Source organism: Anomalospiza imberbis, chromosome 6, assembly GCF_031753505.1.
Source record: "Anomalospiza imberbis isolate Cuckoo-Finch-1a 21T00152 chromosome 6, ASM3175350v1, whole genome shotgun sequence".
Lineage (NCBI taxonomy): Eukaryota > Metazoa > Chordata > Aves > Passeriformes > Viduidae > Anomalospiza > Anomalospiza imberbis.
In genome coordinates this window covers 3,065,902-3,083,669 of record NC_089686.1, presented here as the reverse complement: position 1 = coordinate 3,083,669, position 17,768 = coordinate 3,065,902, and the positions used below count along the sequence as shown (strand labels likewise).

Here is a 17,768-nt window from a genome sequence, read left to right as displayed (position 1 = left end):
AATGCAGGCTGCAGAGTTTTGCCTGCTTAGCCCTGTGCTGAACCCAGGAATAATTGGTGTTTAAGTGAACGGGTCACGCTGTGGGTACTAAAAAGCACCAGCACATGAAACTGCAGCTTCAGTAACAAGGAAAGATAATGAATCTGTCAACTGGAAGCCACTGTCCTGGGATTGGAGAAGGAAAAACTAATGCCTAAACTCACACAAGTGAGGTAAGGAGGGCAGGATGCTCATGGCCACCACATGTCCATCATTTTTCTGGAGGGTTTGAGAGCAGAGTTTGCTACAAGGGGGCAGTGGGAGCATGGGAGATGCAGAAAATCCCGCGTGGTTTTGTTAAGGACAGATTGTGTTGCTCTGACTCAATGCGTAGCCATAGATATTCATTAAGATAGCTGACTCCTTTGGCAAGGGGAACTCATGTTCCAAATCTGGCCCCAAGCAATTTAGTATTGGGTTTGAATAAAAAAGAAGTGGGGATTGCACTAGAAACACCTTGTACCTTCAACAGAGCAACAAGGCAAAGAAAAATATTCTTTTCTTTTTTTTTTTTTTTTTTTTTAAGACTGACCTGACATCTGAAGAACCTGTTAAAAGAATGAGAAATACAAGCACCACAATTTTGGGTGATACTGACTGATACCGAAGAGGCAGCCAAAGTAATCTGGTGGAGTGGAAGACACTTGGCCACACAAATGCAAGGTCAAGTGCAAGCCAGAGCCATTCCCTGGATTGGACAGCAGTGGTTTGGAAGTGCAGAAGATGGGACAGAAGGATACACTCCTTCTTTGTGGGCTGACCAAGGACCACCAGCACAAAAATAGCTGATATGTTGGCCACAGACATGTTTAGGCTGAAAATCAGGAGGAATTAGATCCTGAGAAACGTGGGAGTCTGGCCACCTCACCAAACTCAGGGCAGGAAGAGCCCAGAGCTTCTCGTGTCACGCTGGTAGGCACAATCCTGGGATTGGAAACGAAAGCTTGTGGTATGATGTGCTGGGTGTCTGACTGTCTGGAATTTCCAAGTGGGATTAGAAGAACAGCTGATGCCCGTGTTTGTCATAGAGCATTTACAGCACATTAAATTAATCACAGCCTTTGGAACTTCCTGGCTCTTGCAGGGGATGAGCATTATTTCCTCACCATAGCTCCTTTCCTGCTCCTTGTGCAATCTCACTCCTGGATTTGTTTTCTTGCCTTTCCCTAAAGCCTAGTGACTGGTCCCAGGCCGAGCTGGTGACCACAACACCAAGATGCTCCTCAGACAGGCCTTGACCACTGCCTCTGTTATAAAAGCATTGGTAGATCTGTGCTCAAGTACAAATTTTCTTCCCACTTAATTAGCCAATTATGGTTGGGAGTCCTCCCACAGGATTCATCATGGGCCACTTCCATTTTCCCCTGGCATAATTCATTCTCCTGCATGGACCAAGCTTGATCTCTCCTGTTCTCTTTCTGTACCACACTGCAGTTTTTGAGGCTTTCTAAACTCCTGTCTGGAGAGCTCAGCTGCAAGGTTTTTGCCCTTCCCCTGGGCTGGAAGAAGTAACATCACAAAATTGAGTGAGTGAATAGAAATTGCTCACCTGTCCAAAGGTCAGAATGACTTTTGCACTTAATATGGGTGATTTTTGCTGCTCTTGCTGCGTTACACACAGGAGGAGTTTATTCACCTGTTTCTACTGTAGCAATTGTGAGTGCAACAAAGTTCTAACAATCTTAAGGTATTAAACACTCTTTTTGATGAGGTGGTGTCAGTGAGAACAGAAGGAGAAGAATAAGCCAAATAAACAGACTCTCCCTCCCAGGAGCTACCTTTGATTGATCCATTGGCTCAATGATTAATTGATCAACCCACTTTGGCCAAGATTCCTTCTCAGGAGGTCAAAATAAAGGAACAGAAGTGCTCCTTATCTTTCTTTCCACGGCCATCTCTTTCATCTCCTGTTAACACCTTTTTCTGCTGAGGCTGAGGGCTCCAGCTGCCCCCCTGGAGCTGTGTTTTCACCCCAGGCTTAACTGGGTTCTTGCACAAACCTTTCAGATAAAGCCAATGAGAGCGTAGGGGCAGGTGGGTGTCTCTGAGCACCTGCAGAACCACATGGCACGATGTGACCACCACGGGTGAGTGTGGCCACCCTCCAGGGATGTGTCAGCCAGACCCACACTCATGCTTGGCAACGGGAAAGTGCTGTCCCCCGTTCTGCCACACCTTCAGCCTAAAATACGGCAGGAATATGATGGGTTTCACCATCCCCACCAATCAGGCTCAGTCCTTGTGTCACCCTGCATAGAAAGGACAAGGAGAAAAGCATCCTTTGACATTCAGGGAGCTCTGAGCAGGCACCATTTGTCTGTAGGAGAGCTTGGTCAGACCTGTTTCACTGCTGGGCACTGGGGACAGCAGCCTTCTCCCACCATCTGTGTATAATAAATGAAGAATTTGGGTCATAAAAATTTCTACCCTGTTTAAGATGCACGGTATTGCTTTGCTCAAGCTAACTGCCCCTGGCAGTTCCAGTTAATACTTCCGTTTGAAATAAAAACCTTAAAAGCCTTTTAAGTTGACATTTAAAGTAATTTGGGAAACAATGTGAAAACATAATCTCTCTTCCAGGGTCTTTTTGCAAGGTATGGAGTGTAGCAGCTCTGCAAAGCCTTTGCCCATGGCAGGCAGGCTCCGTGAAGCTTCGGGAAGAATTGTTTATCCAGCTTGTGCAATACCATCCCTGGCTCCCATCCTGGCCTGGCTCTGCTGTGATCATGGTCAGTGCCTCTTTTCTCCATGGATTTGCACGAGCTAATGGGAAATAAAACCGTGCTGGTGCAGGTGAAGGTGCTTAAGGGAGCCTTGGCACTCTCCAGGAGACTGTGGCACATCTCAGCCTTCCTGAGGAGGCCGGAGACATCCATCCCTGGTGAGGGTGAACAGAGCTGCCTGGTGTGGCCTGGCATGGCCTAGCACAGCCTGGCATGGCCTGGTGTGGCCTGGCATAGCCTAGCACAGCCTGGCATGGCCTAGCATGGCCTGGCATGGCCTAGCACAGCTTGGCATGGCCTGGCGTGGCCTGGCATGGCCTAGCACAGCTTGGCATGGCGTGGCGTGGCCTGGCATGGCCTAGCACAGCTTGGCATGGCCTGGTGTGGCCTGGTATGGCCTAGCACAGCTTGGCATGGCCTGGCGTGGCCTGGCATGGCCTAGCACAGCCTGGCATGGCCTGGTGTGGCCTGGCATGGCCTAGCACAGCTTGGCATGGCCTGGCGTGGCCTGGCATGGCCTAGCACAGCCTGGCATGGCCTGGCATGGCCTAGCACAGCCTGGCATGGCCTGGCATGGCCTAGCACAGCTTGGCATGGCCTGGTGTGGCCTGGCATGGCCTAGCACAGCTTGGCATGGCCTGGCGTGGCCTGGCATGGCCTAGCACAGCCTGGCATGGCCTAGCACAGCTTGGCATGGCCTGGCGTGGCCTGGCATGGTCGGGCATGGCCTAGCACAGCCTGGCATGGCCTGGCACAGCCTGGTGTGGCCTGGCATGGCCTGGTATGGCTTGGTGTGGCCTGGCGTGGCCTGGCATGGCCTAGCACAGCCTGGCATGGCCTGGTGTGGCCTGGCACGGCCTGGCACGGCCTGGTATGGCCTGGCACAGCCTCAGGGATCCTGTTCCACCATCTGCACAGGGCCTGACCCCGACGTCCCACCCGCCTGCAGGGCAAGGGCCGGGATCTTCTCGTTTTCCCAAGGGAACCATGAGTCACGTCTTCCCAGACAAATCCCTCTGCACCTGCACCAACCTCTGGCAGAGGAAGTGGGAAGATGGTTTTGTGCAAAATACCCCAAATGTTTTCACTTTGCAAGGGCTGGTTGGGCCCGTTTTCCTGGCAATTAATTTTAGCCATTTTTCCACAAACATTTTTTCCCTCAAAAATGCACAGAAGTTTTTGGGTTTGTTTTTTTTTTTTACTTTTTTTTTTTCAATTATCATGTGCTTGGAATCCTGTCTTTAGCAAGTGCATGGCTGAACAGCTGTCTGTGACATGGAGAATTACAAACATCATTTCAGCTCATGATTTTGTTTACATAGTTTGTGGAAAAATGGTAGAGCTTCAGAGATGTCTCAGTGATGTTAGAAATCTTTTTCTCAGGAATTTTGTTGTAGAAACAAGGCCTTTCTGGTGAAAGGAAATCTTCAAGTGCGCCATACCAGGCAACTTTGAACTTCAATAGTACTCAGAATTTTACTGTAAAACAAATAAATTGAATTTCTCAAGGGAAATATTTATCACCAAAAAACCCCAAAAAACAACAACAAAACAAAATAAAAAAACCAAAACCAAACCAACCAACCAACCAAACAAACAAAAAAAGCCAGCGTGGAGGGGGAATTTTTGTGAAATTACTTCCAAATTTTTCTTTCTAGTTAATCTGCAGCTGTATGAGTCCTCCAAGACACTCCAGCTTTGGCCAGTCCCAAGAAGCACGTGGTGAGAGATTTCCCAATGGCACTAACCAGAGATATCATGGAGAGAAAATAAAATATGTGTTTACTGGAGGCACCAGGGACAGAGTTCACCTGACAGTTCACCAAATCAAAGTGTCCATCTGAGCTACCCACCCTACATTCCTCCACAGGCAACAGAGGTCTGATCAATATGGGGTTTAGAGCACATGGATGGCCATGGGAATATCCATCCACCTCAAACTAAAGTAAATACCCAGATTTTGCCAGAAAAATCCCATGTGAAAGGTGGTCTTTTTTCCAACCCAATATAAAGAAAATCTTGGGATGAATTGCTCAGGTGAAGATACCCATGGCATTGACGACAAAATTAAAAGATAACACTTTTTAAGTTGATCAAGTGTCTTCCAGGGCAGATGGGCAGGTGGCTGTGAGTGCTGTTGTGACACTTCTTAATTAATTCCATAATTTAATGAGTTTTAAAAGATTATTCTGGAGTACCAACCACCAGGCATATGTTCAATACTGGCCAGGAGCAGGAGTTTCTATTCTGCCAGGGCTTCCATTGTTATGTAAAGTGAGACTCATTCCCATTTAGAATTATAAACTAGAAGTCACAATTGCCTCCAGGATAAAAAAATGAAAGGGGATTGAGATGTTTTGTTAGACTGTGTTGAAGGAGATAATTTGTTTTGACTTTTACATTGTATCAACTGTTAAGTGTAGCTGAACATGTAGAACTACATAATCTGCTCTAATAGAACAGGATTGTATTATGATAGAAAAGTCAAAATGTCACAAATTCAAACTACACTATCAAAATGCAATGTTTTGACTTTTTCCCAACCAAAGAGTGTCATTGACATTTGGACAAGTTCCTGCTTGATTTCAGAAGGAACAGCATTTTCCAGTGGGAAACCTCTTGGTCAAAAATATTTTGACTGGCTAAGCCAGGGACGGAAGTGGAGGGTGAGCACAGGAGAAGGAACTGCTGTGGATTCCTGCTTGAGTCGTTCTGCTCAGTCCTACTCCGTCCATCTCTGGATCTGTGGGACAGGAGGGGAGCTGGGAATGGGACATGAACAGCCACACACAGCCAGGAGCACCCTCTTAGAGAGTTACAGAGTCCCACTGACCTGCTCTGCTCTTCACTCTGCTGAAGGACCAACCTGACAGTAACCCAGAGATCCTCTGGGATTATCTCACCTCTCTGAAAAAAGAAATCCTGCTCTGCTTGGCTTAGGAGCAGCAGACCTTGCACTCCATTGTGTCCCTGCCCATTTCAGGCATATTCATACCTGGTACTTTGATCAACAGATCAATCTTATCAGCACAGCCAGAATATTGGGATTTAGCCAGTAGTGATAAACAAATTACTGCCCCTTTCTCAAATTATAGATTTTTTTCCCCCATCAAACTTCTGTGGAGCAAGAGGGGAAGTTTCCACTCTGTAGTTTTCTCCTGAAAAACCCAAGGTCTTTGAACTTTTTCATTTTCTTGCCACCCAGTAGGTCCAGCACTGAACAGCATCATTACCCCCAGAAATGAGTTATTGCTGGTGGAAAGCTGAGCAGCTCAGATATTGTCATCAAGGTCCCTTTTAGACCGTGGCTCAGGGCAGTGTCTTGTCTCAGTTTCACTGATACTTGTCCCTGCAGAAGCAGCTGAAGGTTGTGGTTGAACTGAGTCCCTGATATTTGGGAATTTCTGGTCTGGTGAAAAAAAAAAAAAAAAAAAAAGTGACTTTCAAAAAATTCTGGTCCTCTTGATGTACACGGAATTTCTGGAGTTTTCCTTCCATGGGGAATTTTCAACAGCCTGACTTGCCATTTCAAGGCCCAACTCTACTGAGTCCCAGCTCAGTGTTTAGTTGTTAACTTAGAGTAGCACGGTCCTGAAGACAGAAACTTCGCTCATTTAGAGCCTACAGAATTTACAGAGTAGATAAAATAACTTATTGTTGAGACCAAGAGGCTGCTTGGCCCAGGAGGTCTCCCGTCAAAGCCTTGTTGCAGCGAGGATTCGTGGTCAATGTCTGACCCATGGAAGCTCCACTAGTGTTTGTTTTCAGCTCCTTAACACATGCTCTAGAACCACCAGAAATATGTTTTCCATCTAGGCCCTTCCTAAGCCATACTGAAAATGATGGCCTGAGTAAAATTTTACGCCACACTTGAAGGTTTATGAGTTTGCAACGCGTAATTTACCCCTGGTGAGGGACTCAGTGGTGGTTTTGTGCTCTCTGTAATGCTCAGCCAGCATTGGCCCTAAAGATAGATCATCAGTGTTTAAATTGTGAAAAGAATGTTGATGACATTTTCTTTTCTTTACTCCGCTCTAGACAAGAGAGGTTCATGTAAAACATAAGCTCTGGCCCCTTTCCAACGTTAATGCAATTTACTGCAAAAGTGTTCACTTTTTTAATTAAGCTGGAATGCTGCTACTCTTCCTAGGAATGCAAAGCCAATGGGTTACTGACAGAGGGAAGGGCTGATGACGGCAATCTACAATTAACTGAGCAGGGAAAGGCTTTGCCACCTCTGCTGGGCTTTGCTCAGGAGAAAAATTTACTCAAGGAGCAACTTTGGGTCCCAGTAAGCAGAAAGGCTGTTCAACTGTCTGAGGAGTAATTCTGCAACCTCTTCCCTCTTCGGTGAAGTCACCGTGATCAAGTGGCTGGGATGTGAATTTCATAGGCTGATATAGTTTCTGAATAAATAAAAGTCTGGAATTTTATTTTTTTTAAACTTCAAATGCTCTCAAAATGAAGAATCTACACCCCCTCCACATGTGCCTGTAGAAAGCTGTTTATGAAAGGAGAGCATAAAATATTTGATCATGGTTTTGATCCAGAACATGCAAACATTTGTCCTCTTGTGCCGGCTTCACCTGGTGGCTTTCATTTTCTTCAACATAAAGACAGGGTGAAGCAAAGTAATAGAAAAATAGAAAACATCTTTGTCGAAAATGAGATTGCAGCTGTGTAACTGGAGCGCACAACCATAAATCAGAATGTCAAATCCAAAGCACATGACTTTTTGCGAGTTCTCCATGTGTGCTATAATGTGATTACAGCCTGGTTACTATTATGATTTAAAACAAAGTCTTTCATGCTAGAAACAAAATGCGGAATGTGAGCAGCCTTGGGGGAGAGAGACGGGAGACTTAGCCCTGCCTGTCAGAGGTGGGCTAGAGGGTTTCAAGTGCTTCTCCGTCAGGTGTGAGGGAAGGACTCAACCCCAGCTTTGGCTGCAGTCTCAACATCAGGGACAAATTAGCCAGTGCTACTCAGCTCTGTCTCACAATCCTCAATTAGGGATGGGGTAGGTTTCTGTCTCCCCATGTCGTAGAAAATCCTAAAGCCAAATACACAGATTACAGAAGTCATTCTTTTCTGTCTATCATATAAACAAATGGTCCAGCTGTTATTGCTAAGATTCCAGTTTGAAAACTTGGACTTTCTTGTATAAACTTCAATGTAATGGTATTTAAAGTGTCATAGACAATAAGCATCTAATCCTAGTCAATAAATTGCAGACTAGTTGCATGAGCTTCGAGAACTGTTAAAGACAGCTGTGCTTTTTTTGTAATTCAAGTCATTTCCAAATTGGGCAGCCCTCCTGGTGTATTTTCAGACAAACACAGTGTGCTCAGAAAATGTGTTGTTTGGAGCAGCATGAGCATGAAGGCAAGGGTGTCACAATCACCCAGAGACAGAGGGGGATCACATTCTCCATTTCTAAGAAGCTCAGGTTGACAAGAGGGAATTGCTGAGATGTCTGTGAAATTAGTAAATGGCCCGGCAGATATCCCGAGGGAAAAATGTAGCCCCTGTGGAGAAGAAGGGGGATATTCCTATTAACTTCAGTTGAGCCAGCAATATAAATAGGTCCGTAGAGACTCCCATTCCTTTCAGAGAGAGGGGAAAGAGGGCAAGCATTTTTTAACTATCACTCAGCTGTTTTGGAGAAACAGCACTCTGCAAGGTCTGAAGAGGGTGGACAAAGCAATATTTTCCAGGAATCATCCAGCTGCCATGCCCCTGAGGAAGGCTGGTTGGAGCCACATGGGCTCCACCAACGTGAGGTGTCTGGGACACATCTCAATGCACATGACTTCTCCTGCTGGGATCAAACATGAGGGGTCAGAACAGGGCTCCCTGGGTAACGAATTTTGGGACTGTGATCAGGGCTTTGCAGAAAGAGCGGCAACCACCAGACCCTCTAATTCCTCTTGTTGACCTCAGTAGGAGATCAATGCTTCTGAAGACCAGACAGGTGCTTGCAATAAGCTTTCAGAGCCTCCCCACCAGGCTCAGGGTGGAAACCCTGGCTCAGATGTGTATTTGCAAGGTATTTCAAATGTTACATTTGAAACCAGTTAGCACAGGGTCACTGCCTGGTATCGGGGGTGCCCTGCATGACTTGGTGGAGTTGAAAGGTGCACTTGCTGCTAGGCTGTCTCTCTCCCTCTGTGGCAGCTGTGGTGACAAACATGCAGCCAAACTGTTTCAAGGGTATCTTTCCACATCTGTGAGCACCAGGCAGATTAATCTATTTCTTTCCCTCCCACCCCCCCCACCCCCCCCTCATAAATCATTTTGTGGCCATCAGAAGGTTTACACCTGAGGAGCAGCCCTGCCTCCTGCTCCGCGGTGCTCAACATCTGCCCCTCAGCACGGATCAAATATCCCTCTCCTTGTCAGCAGCATGAATAAAACAGACAAGCTGGCGGAGAAAATATAAATCAAAAGCCTCCACTGCAGGGCAGGATTTTTCCGGACCTTTTCATGGGGCCGAGTCCCCAGCGCGCTCACCTGGGGGTGCATAAATCCCACTGAGCACCTGCTGCAAGGGCATCCCAACGCCAGGCTGGGTTTGAATATGTGCAGGCAAGGTGCTTTTGTCCAGCCCATCTCCCTGTGTTGCCCCAGCACTGCATGGTGAAGGGTCCCCGGATAGGCAGCCGAGCCCCAATCCTGGAGCTGGGAGCCTTGGGTTTAATTTCCAGCTTGGCCACAGGCTTCCTGTGTGGTCTTGGGCAAATCATACAGTGCACGGCCCGCTCTCAGCGTGCTGATATTTTGAGAGAGCCGTGGTTTGGCAGGTGAACGAGGGGAGAGGAGGGTTTATTATTAGCGCTGCTCGAAGGACAAGCACCGGCTCCGTTGCAGTTTTGCAACTCTCTCAGAGCAGGGTTGGGAGGGGAAGGCTCATCCAAACTTGTGCACCCCAGGGATTCATCCCTGCCTCGTGTGCAAGTGGCAGCATCTCCGGGAAAGCAACTCCTGCTGCTCCAAGCAGCCGAGAAACCAGCCCACCATCACGTACGTCCTCAGGAATGTGCGCCTGTGTGGGTCTCTGTAGACAACCCTGATTCATCACCTCCAGAGCAATTAATAAAACCTCGGGCTGGCCCTTCCCCAATATATTGAAAATGATTTGCAATTTGAGAGTGAGAGTCAGTGTTGTTTTTCACATGGAATCAGTTTAATTAATCACACTGTTTGAACAGCTGGGTCCACCATGCACTTCTACTCGAGTTCAGCATTCCTAGAAAACTTGTCAAGTATGAATCAAAATAATACCATCTCCTTGCTTCCAGAGATTAATCGCATATCTCTCCTCCTCATTCACACCTAAACATCAGCTAAATCAAAAGCAGCCTCCTTCCCCACCATGGAGCTTGTGGCTACTCGCCAGTCTAGGATAAATTATCTAGAGAAGGCTTTGAAAAGCTGTTGGGTTACCCTCAAACTTTTGTTATCAACGTCTGTTGCAATTTCACATGTATTTGCAGTCTCTAGGAGCCAGGGACCGCACAGGAAAAGTGCACATTCCAAAATTAAGGATTTGTGGCACAGAATTAAAAAAATAAAATTAATTTCTTGCATCTGGAAGTCCAAGTGAGGTATTTGCGGGAGGTCTCCAAAGGGCGTCTGAACAAAGGGTCAGAGTTTTGAAGAATATGGCTCTGATTTCCAGCAAGGAGTCTGGTATGTCCTGCACATTTCTGTTTGCTTAAAACAAGTTTCTGACTCCGGCTTTGCGGCACTCTGCCGGCACAGATGGAGGATCCTGGTCACCAACACCACGTGTGAGCTGTGAGCTTGGGATGTCAGGGCTCAGGCATGGAATGGTGGCTCTGCAAGCCAGAATGAACATGGAAGAGGTGAATACATGTGGGATTTGTCCCAAGCCTGAGGAACTCTTGCCAAGTGGGTACAAGTTACAGCCCCACTGGCCCTACATAGAAAACAACAGATTTTGAGAGTGCAAAAGCGAAGACGTTTGTGAAAACAAGGGAAAGCTTTGGGCAGACACTGGAAATTTGGCTTTCAGAGGGCAAAGAAGAGCCCTTGAGGCTGTGGGGATTGCCCACCCCAATGGAGTCACAGGATAGCACAGCACAGCAATTCACTCACCAAATCCCCCCTGCAGAAACCTGCCCCCAGCCCTGGGAGGGGTTAAGGCTAGTTTTCCTCCTGCCATGCCAATGGGCATGAGCCTTGGGAAATCAAAAAGGGAGTAGAAATAGCTGAGCCTTTCCCGAGAAACATCCAAGAAGAGCTAAATAAATATGGAGCTTCTTATAAGTAAAGTTGGGATCAAGGAAGGAAGGAGATTAGAGCCAATAGGGAACTAAAGGTAACACCTGGCCCTTTTCAGGGATCACCAGTAGAAAGAGGCTTTTTCTGGAGAGGGAAAGTATCCAGAGGAGCCTTTCCTTCAGCACAACAGGAGATGCAAGTAGGGAAGTGAGGTTTGGAGACATTGCTTTGATGCCTCCTTCTAGTCCCAACATCTCCTCACTGCAGGAGAAAGACGTCAGGCCTGGACATATGGCCTTGATCACCCTAAAGGGCACTCAATCCATCTGTGCTCCACAGAGGAGTACCCCATGGAGGCACTTGAGCTGCCTTCAAGTGCCAGTGATGCCTAAAAGGAACAAATACTGTTCTGGTGCTGTCACAGTGTTACAGGACCAGGACAAGGCAATGAGCCCAGTCTCCAGGCAGCACAGAGGCATCCAGGGATGGACAAATGAACAGGGAAACTTGAGGGTGCTCTCCCACCCTCCTCTCACAGCATTCAGCCTTGACATCCGTGCCATCCCACCCATCCATTCCCCACGAGAGAGTCCTTCCTGTGTACTTCCTTGGGAAACACCGTAAAACACGAGTAGGCAGGGGTGAGGAGAAGCTTTGTCCTGCCAGGACGGCTGTGCAAGACCTGATGGGAACCCATCAATCCACCCTGTCACCAGGGGTGCCAATTAACCAGAGTAAAGTGCTTTTGGGAGATAAGCAAAGCCAATCGTTGACCTTCTGAGGACTGAGCGATAGCAGGACAAGTCCTTAACTTGACAGCTGAGCAGGCAGCACATGACGTGTCCCTGTTGCTGGAGGCTTTTCCCAGAGGTTCCCTGTCTGCTTTTTAAGCCCATGGTCCTGTATTTTGGTGGCGATTTTGTGAATTCTTTAAGGGAGGAAAAGGGCGGGTGTCGTTTTCTCGGGATCGTTGTGTTTTTCCATCCCCGCCGTCTGCTGACCCATCTGCCAGAGCTCTGCCACGACTTCTGGCAGAGCAGATGTCCTGCAGGCTCCTCAAGAGTGACACGCAAGTGTGTCTGCCACAGGATGTGTGTCAGAGTGCCTGCCAGGGGCTTGTCCTTAAATGTGCTGGTGGGGACATCCCCTGCTCTGCTGAGAATGCATAAAACACCAGACTGCTGCAAAAATCAGCCCTCAGAATGAACCACACCTCACTGGCCCACTCAGAGTGTTCAGGCAGGCCTGGTTTGCTCTGCAAACCCTTCAGGAGTTCCCTACCATGCTCTTCAGCTGCCTGGGGTCACACATGGCAGCAAAGGGAGGGAATAATCTGTCCCCGCATCCATTGTTGACAGGATAAACCATCCTGGAGGTATCTTGCCACAAACCCAAGGAACTTTCTAACAGGCAGGATAAAAAAGTCAGGATGGGAGTACCTGGGGAGGATGTGATGTCTCCATCACCAGGTTGAGCTGGTTCTGCCACAGGGCAGGAGGATGGAGGAGGAGACCTCTGGAGTGCTCCCAGACCCACACATCTGTGCATGCAAAAGATGTGATGATGAAATGATTTTGCTGCTCCCTCAGGCTTCTCAGCCACAAATTCCCCTCATCAGATCCCACTTCTTCTATATGATTCTGGCAAGAAAATACATACTTTGAAAAAAAAATTAAAAGAAAAAAAGAAGAAAAGAAAAGAAAAACCCTGTGTTTGCTCTCCATAATGATACCAGATATCCTGCCAACAAAAATACAAACCCTGAAATGGATCTAGTTCTTTTCCCACATTTTTCTAAATATAAGGTCTGAATAGCAGCTCCAACTCTCACTTGGAAGGAAAGCTGCAGCCCAGGGCTGGGGTTTAGCTCAGCAGGGGGATGATTGCCTCCGGCAGCGCCTCAGGATTGCATCCTGGATGGGGCTTTCCCGGGAAGCTGAGCTGCTCCATCAGGGCTGAAGCACGTGGCAACCGTGTGGGGCCAGCCCAGGCTTCCAGCAACATCTTTTGCTGCATCCAAGCTAGAGGGAGACTTTTGCTGGGATAACAAATGGGGCAAAACCAGCCAGGAGCTGGGATCCTTGTCTGGGTGGACTGGGGCGCTGAGGGGATTTGCAGGCAGCTGAGCAACCACTGCTGAGCTCTGAGCCTTCCTTGAGGGTTCCCCACCTGGCCATGGGGTGATTTTGATCAGATCCCAAAGGTGCCAACCTGCATCCTTAGCAATTTTCTCCAGAAGATTAATAGATGACTCTAAATCAGCTGTAAAGAGCCCAGTGTTACTGCCTACATTGGGAATTTCCAGTTCACTCTGCTTGGATTACAGCAACAATTAAAAAAATAATAATTAATTAAATATAAATGAAAAATACTTTTTTTTTTTTTCCCCATTTGAGCACATACAGTTCCCCTCCCTCAGGTCTTGCCATAGGGTCCAGGATGGAAACCACAAGGATTACAGCCCAGTCTTGCGCAGGTATCAGAAGAAAATAAAGGTCCTGGTGAGTTCAGCAGCCGCTGGGGCTAGTGCAAATCAGTGAATGCTGTATGAGGCCAGGGTATATTTATTTTTTATTCTTTCAGCTCTCTCTGGATGCTGTGGAATTGTTTATGCCCTGCCTGGGATATTCCAGGGCAGGGATATCATTTGGAGAAAGCACAGCTGAACCTGGGATCATCACAGGCAAATTAAAGGCCGCATGGGGAATCTGCTGAAATGAGAAGCCTTCTTAGTGGGTTGGGGTCACCACTAAAATCTGAATATTTGTGTCTTTTCAGCTGGACTGTCCCATGGGCTGCAAGGCTGGGTTATCTTCCACTCACCATTTAATGACCAGATCCTTTTCAGGGTCTTTTCCAGGTCTTGGACCGCATTAGGTTTACAGGACCATCCACCACCTCCCTTTCAGGTTGTTCCCATGGAGTATTTTTGCTCCTCTCACCCTCTCTTTTGCCTCCTTTGGCAGGAGCAGGGGATGTTGGAGATGCCAATGGAAACACAGACCATACAACCCCCAGATTCTGGCCCTGGAGGAGAGGGGTGCTCTGAGGAAGCCTGAAGGAGTGCTGGAAGTGGAAGTGACCAACACCTGGGGACACTGCTGGACCTTCCACTGAGGCAGTGCCACCTTCCCAGCAGCTTCCTCAAGCCACATTTGTCAAACAAAGCATCTGGTAAAAGATGAAAAGATGAAAAATCACCTTTTTTCCAAATGACCTTTTGGAAAAGATCACCATTTGGAAACAGTGGTTTTTTTTTTTTTTCTTTTTATTTTTTTTTAATAAGGACATTGGAAAATGCTGATTTTTATTTTATTTTTCCCCTCCATTTTCATTTTTCCTCTCATTCTCTCTCTCTTTTTTTTTTTTTTCTTTTTTTCTTTTTTTTTCTTTCTTTCTTTCTTTTTTTTTTCCTTTTCCATTTCCAAAGTCTGGATCCTCTGGTCCTCCCATTAAACAAAATATTCCTTTGAGTGGGAAGCTGCAGGGATGTGTCTGGGTGAAGCCTCCTAGGGATGTCTGGCCCTGAGCTTGGTGGGAACGGGCATTCATTCACTCAGAGCAGACTTTTTTTGTGTGGTAGTCTCTGAACAGACCCTGGTATCTGCCTGCGCTGTTTCAAATGTAACTCATTCAAAACATTCTCTGTGTTTTTTTGCCCATAAAACTGCTGAGGTACATCCTGCACAGTGAACAAATTACTCAGCTTTAAGCAGATATTTATGCTAATTATCCATGGGAAACTCTTTCTGCCATTGTAGTTTTTCATCTGCTGGCATAATATTCCAAAGGTTTTATGTGGCGTTAACTATCAGCAGTAAAATCCCCCAAAAGTAACATGAGAAGGAAGAATCTGCTCTGCATTCATTTATTTTCTTTAAATGTTCTTGATTTGCCATCTATGAGATGAAAGTGTTTACACTCAGCACTCCCTCCCCATCACTGCAGCAGCCTCCTCTCCCTGCCTGCTCTTGCTTCAGTTTATTTACTGAAGAATATTCATATTTTGTAAATCCCAGGTATTTATTCCTTTGATTATTTTGGCATGGTGCATTTTGAGGATGCTTGCTTTGTTTTAAGCAAATCTTTTTTCTGCCTTTGAAAAGCAGAGCACTAGTAAAAACAAAGGCAACAGCAATATTTGTTAATGTAAGTCCACGCTCCTAAAATATTTATTCTTTTTTCATATGAAGAAGATTAAATGCTTGCAAAATTCTACAGACACATGCACATATTTGACCCAGAAGGATGTCTCTTGGGATTTGTAACAGCAAATGTGTGTTGAACAAAACGTCTTGGCCCTGTACAAACTTACTTTGTGTTCTGAAAGCCAAAAACTTCATTTTAGCATGACCTTAGAAGAATAGTGATACTTTTAGTATTTCCTGGTATTTGGTGCAAGGAATGTTTTTATTTGAATGCAGATGTCATTTGGTTTACAGGAAGGATTTGGTAACATGTCCATGCCAGTACTGCACTTATCCCAAATTTCCTGCTATGGAGGAAGAACATATGTCAAAGCTCACTGTTTGTTAAATTGAAAAGATTCAGTACACCAGAAGCTTCTCTTCTAAACATTGTGACTTTGTGCAATTTACAGAATGTTCTATCTCCATTAAACAATAAACCCTTGACCTCTGGAGCTGGCTTTCAGGATCCTGCTATTTGAGAAGGTAGACATAATGGATGGCAATAATAAATGAAAAGTTCAAGAGGTTAAGAAAAACTGTTTAATTATTTCTCTAGAGCGTGGGCTGCAGAAGAATTGCATATCTGCCTTCTCTCCTGCAGGAACCCTGCAAGGAATGACTGGGGCAGTGCAGCTCAGGCAGGGGATAAAGCAGGTTGCTGGCCCTCAGCTGTGTTTATGAACAAACAGTCTCTGGATACTCTTCCATCGCTGAGCCTTTCAGCTTTCTGTGAGTTAACTCCTTGCCAGCAGCAAGCCTGTGCCAGCCCCACAAACCTCAGCATCTGTTTTGCAAGGCTCTTTTATTTGTTAGCATGTGAAAGCTATTGCTCATGTGTGCTTCCCAGCTGTGGTGTGCTTGGGCTTGGTATCTTTAAAGAAATCTTTGCTTCATTTGCTTGTTGAACCCAGACACACACACAGAGTCCTCCCCTCCCTGCATGAACCAGTAACGCAACCTCCGCTGACAGGTCCCCCTTCCCTGCCTTTCCTCTATGCAAACCCAGGACAAACTTCATGACAAGAAAATCAGGAAGCTTTTCCTCCCTTCTCTTTAACAGGGAGCTCTCCTTTTTACACTCCTGTTTGGTTTCTGTCACAGCACTTGCTGCATTCAATTATCCCATTCTGTATCATGGGACTGAGAGCCCCGAGCTAAAATCATCATGCTCTAGTTATGCAAGTCACTGTACAAACAGCCAGCCAGGAAAAGGCTGCTCCAAAAACATCCACGGCAGGGCAAGGGGTGAGGGAGACACAGGGATCAGGAGTCATCACATCCAAGGCAGAGGCTCACATAGGATCCTGCTCAGGGTCTGGCCTGTGGCCACCTGCTGATGAACACTTCCTTCTCTTGGACACACAGAATCATGGAATGGTTTGGTTTGGAAGGGACCTTCAAGATCACCTAATTCTAACCCAACAACTTCCACTACCCCAGGTTGCTCCAAGCCTCATCCAACATGGCCTTGTACACTTCCAGGGATGGGGCAGCCACGGCTTCTTTGGGCACCCTGTGCCAGGGCCTCCCCACCCTCACAGCCAAGAATCTTTTCTATGCCTTTTGTTGTGGCACCTCTTGGGAAGTCTTCCATGTACCATGGAGTCTTCCATGTCACATGGAGCATGGCAGGATGCAGGTGTGGGTTGGATGCAGTGGTGGGGTCACCCAAGGAGGAGCTGGAGCGTCTCTGTCACTGGGACACAGTCCTGCACTGCAATGGGATCACATCTTGCCATGCAAGACCTGGTTACTGGCATGGTTTAGTGGTAGGCTCGGCAATGCTGCTTTAACTCTTTGGACTGAATGACCTTAAAGGTCCTTTTCCAAGCCAAATTAATCTATGATCCATGTTTGGCCCCCTTTTTTATGTGTCTTGCTTCCTCTGAGGGTGCTTTGGGAAAGGAAATTCATCGTTTAACGCTGAGGCCAGCAGATGGAGCAGACCTTCCTTTGGGGTAAATCAGCTCATACATGTGACCGCCAAGACTCTAGATCAGTGTGTCAGCTAGAATGTTGGCCAAAGGCTTTTTATTACTATTTTATGACAGATTTTGAAAGGGTTTTAATAGCTTTTCACACTCTTTCTCCATCTAATTGCCTTGATCTGCAGCTTATACCATCAGGAGTCATTTTCCCAAGACGGGCCTGATGTAAAAAGAATGGCTTGACTTTGTTCTTGCTAAATAACTCCCTTTAAATCAGCTTTCCCTCTCTGCCTGCTGTGTGGGATATGAAAGCATCCCAAAAACAATCCCTCTGGTGTCCCCACAGCTCCGTCAGGAGGGTGGGAAACGCGACATCACTTTGTGACCCTGGTGGGACCCTCTCTGTTTAAATAAACAGCCCAGGTTTCATGTAATGTTACACTCCATCATGAGCCCTGGGACAATATCAGAGCAGGAGCCACTCACACGGCCCCTCTGGGATGGATCAACAAACAGAAGGAGCGTTGGGCACTGGTGGCTCGTGCTGCAGGTTGGATGGGACGTGTCCCCAGTCTGCCACCTGATGAGCAAAAGGGCTTCCCATGGCCACCACCTGTAAAGCACCAAATAAAAATGCTTTG

General features: G+C 46.8%; 1 long non-coding RNA gene across 2 annotated transcripts; it reads left to right on the top strand.

Annotated features, from left to right (window-relative positions):
• The first annotated feature begins 4,350 nt into the window (after nucleotides 1-4,350).
• LOC137475099 (uncharacterized) lies at nucleotides 4,351-17,049 on the top strand. 2 transcript variants are annotated; one of them, XR_010999688.1, is made up of 3 exons: nucleotides 4,351-4,707; nucleotides 13,976-14,183; nucleotides 15,452-17,049. It is a non-coding gene; the product is annotated as an uncharacterized lncRNA (long non-coding RNA). The 2 variants fall into 2 exon arrangements; XR_010999687.1 differs by lacking the exon at nucleotides 15,452-17,049 and having other exon boundaries at nucleotides 13,976-14,242.
• Nucleotides 17,050-17,768: the final 719 nt, after the last annotated feature.